The sequence below is a fragment of the Petaurus breviceps genome, unplaced genomic scaffold (assembly GCF_028583685.1).
Source record: "Petaurus breviceps papuanus isolate PSGF00001 unplaced genomic scaffold, PetGlider_PUasm1.0 64, whole genome shotgun sequence".
Taxonomy (NCBI): Eukaryota; Metazoa; Chordata; class Mammalia; order Diprotodontia; family Petauridae; genus Petaurus; species Petaurus breviceps.
Window position 1 is genome coordinate 9,023,571 of NW_027186428.1, and position 7,531 is coordinate 9,031,101.

Here is a 7,531-nt window from a genome sequence, read left to right on the forward strand (position 1 = left end):
GAAAGAAAGAAAGAAAGAAAGAAAGAAAGAAAGAAAGAAAGAAAGAAGGAAGGAAGGAAGGAAGGAAGGAAGGAAGGAAGGAAGGAAGGAAAAAAGAAAGAAAGAAAGGAAGAAAGAAAGGTCTGTTGTACTTGATTGAGAGTGGAATGCAGTCAATCACAGGCCCAGTCCACAGAGCAAACCAGGAGAAGGCCTTGGGAGACACTGAATCAGCAGCAGCAGTGATAGCAGCTGCTTCTGAAACACTCAGCCCACAGATGGTAAGGGAGTCAAACAAATGATCAGAAGATTACAGGGGTCTTTTTGCTAGGACTTAGGCAGGATTCTGTTGTTTTGCCCATACTTGGATCTGTGTCCTGGGTGACAGTCCCAGGGTGAGGGGGTGTGCTGTGCACTAGCATAGCAGAACTTGTAGTCACAGTGGAGGTGGGATCTTCCTTACAATTCCAGGGCAAAAAAGAATGCTTGTGGTCACTCATAGACCAGAGCCTAAGCCAGGAGAGGAGTAAATACTTCTTCTTAGATCATAATACCTTGGAAGAACTGAAAACGTACAGGTCCCTAGAAGTATCTCTGAAAATATCTTAACAAAATCCCTGAAGCTTGGAAGGGTGTGCCCTCAACCCTGGAAGCAGAACTTTAATAAAGTTAAAAGTCAAATAATAGGCTGGGAATATGAGTAAGCAACAGAAAAAAATTCTGACCATACAAAGTTACTATGGTGGCAAGGAAGATCAAAACACACACTCAGAAGTCAACAAAGTCAAAGCTCCTACATCCAAAACCTCCAAGAAAAATATGAATTGGTCTCAGAACATGAAAGAGCTCAAAAAGGATTTTGAAAATCAAGTAAGAGAGGTAAAGAAAGAACTGATATACTTTGAATGCAGATCAAAGCATACTATTTTGACTTAAAAAAATTTTTTGGGGGGGCAGCCAGGTGGCACAGTGAGTAAGAGTGCAGGCCCCGGCGTCAGGAGACCCGGGATCAGTTGTGGCCTCAGATACTTGGCACCCACACAAAATAACTGGCTGTGTAACCTTGAGCAAGTTACTTAACCCCAATTGCTTAAAAAAAATTTTTTTTGTATTTTTGTATTTGCATTTTTTCTTTTGTTCTTTCACAACATGATGAATATAGAAATATGTTTTACATCATTGCACATATATAACCTATATAAAATTGCTTACTGTCTTAGGGAGGGGGTGATGGAAGGAGAAAATTTGGAACTCAAAATTTTATTTAAAAAGCATGTTGAGATGATTCTGGGAAGATGGTGGAGTAGGTCAGAAAATTTTTGGCTCTCCAAATTTCCTCCACAAAAAAAGGCAGGACATTACCTTAGAGGGAATATAGAGCAGTGGAAATAAACAAAAGTTGAGGTAAAGCAGTTGTCCTCCTAAGACAAGCTAAGAAGTTTGACAGGAAAGATTTGACCTCCAGGGGTAGAGATTCAGCCTGGGTGAAGTGCAAACACTTCTGTGCTGATTCTACAGAAACTACAAACAACAAGCCCTGGCCAACTGTGTTGTGAGGCAGCCTCAGCCTCAGGAACTCAAGGACGTTGTGGGGGTCAGAAGGCTAAGTAGGAAAAGATGAAAGGATCTTCCACTGTCAAGGGACACCAAGCACAGCTTTATTGACCAGATCTGTCCAGGCCTGAGGCTGTGGGGAGAAGTAACTAGAGCATACCTTGTGAGAGCAGCAGCAGAGGGACAGGGACCCTGTTGTCTGTGAGCACTGGCAGGGAAGCAGAGTCTCTGTTTCCAGTTCCAGAGCAGAGAGGACAGTTGTAGTTTGCAGTCAGTAGGACAGCATGACTGGGGACCCTAGCTGTGGCTTCTGAATAGAAAGGAAAGCCTCTGACAGAGCTTAGGAAATAACAGTAAGAAGTACCTGAGGTTTGGGGCATCACTCTTCATACCTTGGGACTAAAACCTGATTATACTAATAGCTGCCAAAAACAAAATTAAAATTAAAATGAGCAAGCAAAAGAGAAAGAACTCAACCATAGACAGCTAATATGGGATAGAGGAAAGGTCAGGGTTTATATTCAGAGGAAAAAAATGGAGCTAAATAAGCTGCTCCTTTTTTTAATGAGAAACATAAAATGGTCCTAAGCACAAAAAAGTCCATAGAAGAACTTAAAAGAATTTTAAAAATTAAATAAGAAAGATTGAGGACAAATTAGAAAAATAAGAACAATCCAAGAAAATCATGAAAAGAAAGACAACCAATTGAAAAAGAGAACCAAAAACTTAAGAAAATAATCCGTTGAAAACTAGAATTGCATAAGAGGAAGTTAATGACATTATAAGGCACAAAGAAATAATAAAATCAAAAGAATGAAAAATAGGAAAGAATATAAAATATCTCATCAGAAAAACAATTGATCTGGAGAACAGATCGAGGAGAAATAATATAAGAATAGTTGGATACCTGAAAATTACAATTAAAAAAAGAGAATCTTGATACAATATCATAGGAAATTGAGAAAAATTGCCCTGAAGTTTTAGAAGAAGGCAAAGCAGAAATAGAAAAAAAATTCACCAATCACCATCTGAAAGAGATCCCAGGAATAAAAATTACAGCAATATCATAGACAAGTTTAAAAGCTCCTAGGTTAAGGACAAAATATTGCAAAAAACAAGAAAAAAAACAATTTAAATATCATGGAGCTACAATAAGGATTACACAAGACCTAACAGCTAGTACATTGAAGGACCATAGGTCTTGAAATACTACATTTCACAGAGCAAAAGAGCTGGGGTTATGATCAAGGGTAACTTACCCAACAAAGTTAAGTATGATTCTGAATGGAAAAAAAATAGACATTTAATGAGCTGAAAGTCTTTCAGGTAGTTGTGACAAAAACAGTAGAACTTAATGGAAAATTCGACATGTAAGATCCAGGAGAAATATAAAGTAAACATTAAAGACCAATTATGATACTCAATAAGATCAAATTGTTACTTCTTATATGTAAAAATACTATCAATACTGTTATGAGTGTTATCATTATTTGGGTAGTTTGAAAGAAAGGCTTGAATGATGGGGTGATTCTAAAATGTAAAATCTAAAAATAAAACTGTAGGGAGAGATAAAAAAGGAGTACTTATCTCATACAAATGAGGCATAAAAGGAAAAATTGATACAGAATAAGCTTGTAGGGGGGAGGGTGGGTAGTACTGGGAACCTTACTCTTATCAGGAATGGGTTAAAGAGGTAACAACATATATATTGATATTCATTAAATATCATATTTTTGGCCAGAGTCTGAATTAAACAAACTGCTTTCTCTTTAAAAATGCCTTTTTTTGTGTCAGCAACTCCAGAGACCAGATAAAGCTGGAAGTAGGATTTCTCCTATCTTGTGACATACTCCATTCAGAAGGAAAACAGACATTCTGAGATCATAAATTCCAAATGAACCCTGCTTTGTCTTTGCTCTCTGAGTGAGCTCAGAGAATACCTCTTCTCATGTCAACAAAGATAGACAAGGCTGACTTTATGGCCCTTAAGGATGAGACCCTTAACTTGAGGCATTGACTTCAATAATGGGATTTTCCTCATCTTAATATTTTTTTGGACACAAACTATGTTATAGAATGCTAATGGTAAAGAAAACACAGATATCCTGGATCATAATTTCATTTGACACTTTGTCAACTTTCTTATTTTATTGTATTTACCATCTTCAATTAAGAAAATTCCTTTCTCTACAAGCCATTCCCTAATTGATAAATGGTCAAAGGATATGAACAGGCAGTTCTCAGAAGATGAAATTAAAGATATGTATAAGCATATGAAAAAATGTTCTAAATCACTAGTGATTAAAGAAATGCAAATAAAAACAACTCTGAAGTACCACATCTCACCAGCCAGATTGGCTAAGATGACAAAGCAGGAAAATGATAAATGCTGGAGAGGATGTGGAAAAATTGGAACACTAATGCATTGTTGGTGGAGTTGTGAACTGATTCAGTCATTCTGGAGAGCAATCTGGAACTATGCCCAAAGGGCTATAAATAAGTGACCTTTGACCCACAATACCACTTCTAGGGTTATATCCCAAAGAGATCAGAGAAGTGGGAGGAGGACCCGTATGTACAAAAATATTTATAGCAGCTCTTTTTGTGGTGACAAAGAATTGGAAATCAAGGGGATGCCCATCAATTGGGGAATGGCTGAACAAGTTGTGGTATATGAATATAATGGAGTACTACTGTGCTATAAGAAATGAGGAGCAGACAGACTTCATAATAACCTGAAGAGACTTATATAAACTGATGCTGAGTGAGAAGGGTAGAACCAGGAGAAATCTGTACACAATCACAGACACAACGTATGTGTGACGACTAACTTCAATAGACTGGGCTCCTCTCAGCAATGCAAGGTTATAAAACAACTTCACAAGACTCAAGATCAAAAGAGATATCCACATCCAGAGAAAGAGATGCAGAGTCTAAATGCAGATTGAATCAAACTACTTACTATGTTTCTTTTTCTTGTTTTGTTTCCTTTTTTCCCACTGATCATTCCGTCAGTTATAATCCTTCTTTACAACCTGACTAATGATTAATGTGAAGATATTTATAGATCCTATATTTGAGGGCATGCTGCCATGATTGGGGGGGGAGAGGAAAGGGAGGGGAGAAAATTTGAAACTCAAGGGACTGTGGAACTGAATGTTGTAAACTAAAAGTAAATAAACAAATCAATTAAAAAATAAAAATTTCTCATAATGATTAAGCATCTATGGGGATCATAAATTTGTGTGACACGGCCACCCTGAATTGGGATGGTTCTAAAATGTATTTAAGCTTTTTCATTTCTTTGTTCAGTAGTCAGACTTAGTCTGGCTCCTCATACAAGTCTTCTAGTTTTAAGGGAATAAATGCTGTAACTGTATATAACTGTTTGTCGCCTTTAACCAAACTTTTAAAAAAAGGTTATCAATATCTAGAAGGGTATAAAAGTCTTCTAAAGTCAGAAAGAAATAAGAGGGCAAGGGAAGGACTTTTAGAGGGGTGGGTAGGTTAAAGAATAGTAGGGTAAGGAAGTAGAAATAAATCAGAGGAGTGAGGAGGGATATGTTAAATAGGGCAAAAAGGACAGTGAGGAAAAATAGGCAGCAGGAAAATATGCAAGTTATTATAGCTTAGAATGTGAATGATTATTTACCCATAAAATGGAAAGAGCAGATTAAAAATTTGAATTCAACAACATATGGCTTTTAGGAAGTACAATAAAAATGAGAGATATACACAGATAAAATAAAGGGCAAGAGTAGAATTTATTATGTTAAGAAAAAAAGCAGTGATCTCACACAAAGTTAAAGCTAAAATAGACTTGATCAAAAGAGAAAAATTGGGAAACTACACTATATGTCAATAGTATTATTCAATAATATTATTGAATTGAATATTATTCAAAATATCATATAGACCATTTAAAATAAACAGTATAAAATACTGTAATGGAAATGCAAATTTAAAGATCTTCCCTGCCCCTAGGCTAAAGTGCACCTGGAGCCTGGGGTGGGAGGCTTGTTTTTCAGTAGATACTTCTTGATTGGCCAGTGGGTCCAGAAGGTTGTTACATTCTCTGAGCCAGGAGAAGGCTGTATAAGCCCTGATGTGTAGCTTTGTTTTGGGGCTCACTTTGAGAAGTGTTCTGTGATTTGATCAGATGAAACTCTGGGAAGCCATTGTTGAGAGCTCCCAGCTTTGAAAAACCCAGATGTTGATTTGGTATGGATGTAATGGTTGGACAGTTTGGAAATCTGTCTACTTGATCTGTTTCTCTCTCTTGATAATTCTGTCTGTATACTCAGAAGTTCAGGGTGCTGACCCTTTTCCCCTGAACTAGGTGAATGATACATATTTGACTGATTAAAGTAAGCTTGTTAACCCATTTTGAGTTGCTTTCCTTTATCAAAGCAGATCGAAGAACCTGTATTGGCAGCCACCCTGGGGACGCTGGGGTGCTTGCTGCTACAAATACCTGAGAGTATACTTGCCAAAACAGATGCAGCAACTATATGACCATAAAACACTTTTTATACAAATAAGTCAGGTGTAAATAATTGGAGAAATATTTCCTGTTCATGAGTAGGTAAAGCTAATATGATAAAAATTACAATTTTTCCTAAATAATCTATTTATTCGATGCCATCTCAATTAAGTTACTAAAAAACTATCTTACTGAGTTAGAAAAAAAAATAATAGCAAAGATCATTTTGAAGAAAAAGAGATCAGGAGTTTCAAAGAAACCAGGGAAAAAAGAGGTAAAGGAGAGAGATTCAGCAATAATTAGACCTTAAACTATATTATAAAGTGAGAATGTGTAATTGGAAAAAAAATACTATTTAGAAGTTTCTTAAAAAGTTACCTACTAAGAGATGTGTTTCAGCCAAAGCAATTCACAAATCCAATCTGCATCAGGGGAGGGAGTACCCACAAGTAAAAAACAACCTTTCAAATGATCAAACTAGGAATATTTAGATGCAAAAAAGATTCAAGTGTGGCTAACTCTCTAAAATAAAAATAACCCCCACCCCTCAAAAAAAAAAAAAAGGAGAGACTGATACTTAATGGTCTTGTGAAGCAGATTATGAGATTTAGAAGATAATGAGAGGAGAATAAGTAGAGACACTGAGTACACCTTTCTCAAGGTGTTTAGATGTGAAGGGAGAAACAGATACAGGACAACAGCTAAGCAGAATTATAGGATCAAGTGAGTTTTGGTTTTGTTGGTTTTTTTTTAGGATAAGAAAGACATGGATGTGTTTTTAGGCAGCACAGATCCAGCCACTAGATAGTGAGATATTTACAGAGAGACAGACAGAGGCAGAGAATGAAAGTGGTTGTAATCTTTTGGAGAAGATAGGAGGGGATGGGATCAATGGTACATGTAGAGGGCCACATCTTCATCTGAGATAATACTGAAGAAGATAGTGGGGGAAAAGAGGGGAGAAAAGGGGGGGCTTATGGCAAGTGTCCTCAATTGTTTTGGTTATTAGGTATATATATATATATATCTGTAGGGAGTATAGGTCTAAGGGTTAGATGGAGTTGAAGGGGTAGATGTATGCTAAGGAGATACATGAGGCTAGGAGGATGAATGAGGGGAGAATATGTGACAAAGGTGGATAGGGCTAAGGGATTATATAGCACTGAAGGGAAAAATAGGGTTCTAAGGCTTCTCAGGGTCTCTGAAGGGGCTCAGGCTTGGATGGACTGTCCCTTTTCAGTAAAAATACTGTAAAATCAGCATCTATTGATATTAATCTTGACTCTGACAGGGAACTTGGGAAGATAGGTCAGAAATGTCTGGTCTAAAATGCTGTGGGAAGTTAAGTGTATCTGTGCTTAACCTGACTTGATGTAGCCCTCCCCTCAATTTTATTCTCCCCTCTCTCCCCGCCCCCCCCTCCCATTCCCATCTAAGTCTCTGATGATTGGGTGCTTTAGAGGAAGTTTGAACCCTGCAGGAAGGAGGGAGATGTACAGTCTCAAATAATTTCTC

The 7,531-nt window shown here is 37.2% G+C and overlaps 1 protein-coding gene across 2 annotated transcripts in view; it reads left to right on the top strand.

Annotated features, from left to right (window-relative positions):
- The window catches only part of CRIP1 (cysteine rich protein 1), a 311,632-nt gene that overhangs the window by 280,488 nt on the left and 23,613 nt on the right, over positions 1-7,531 (top strand). The window lies entirely within an intron of this gene.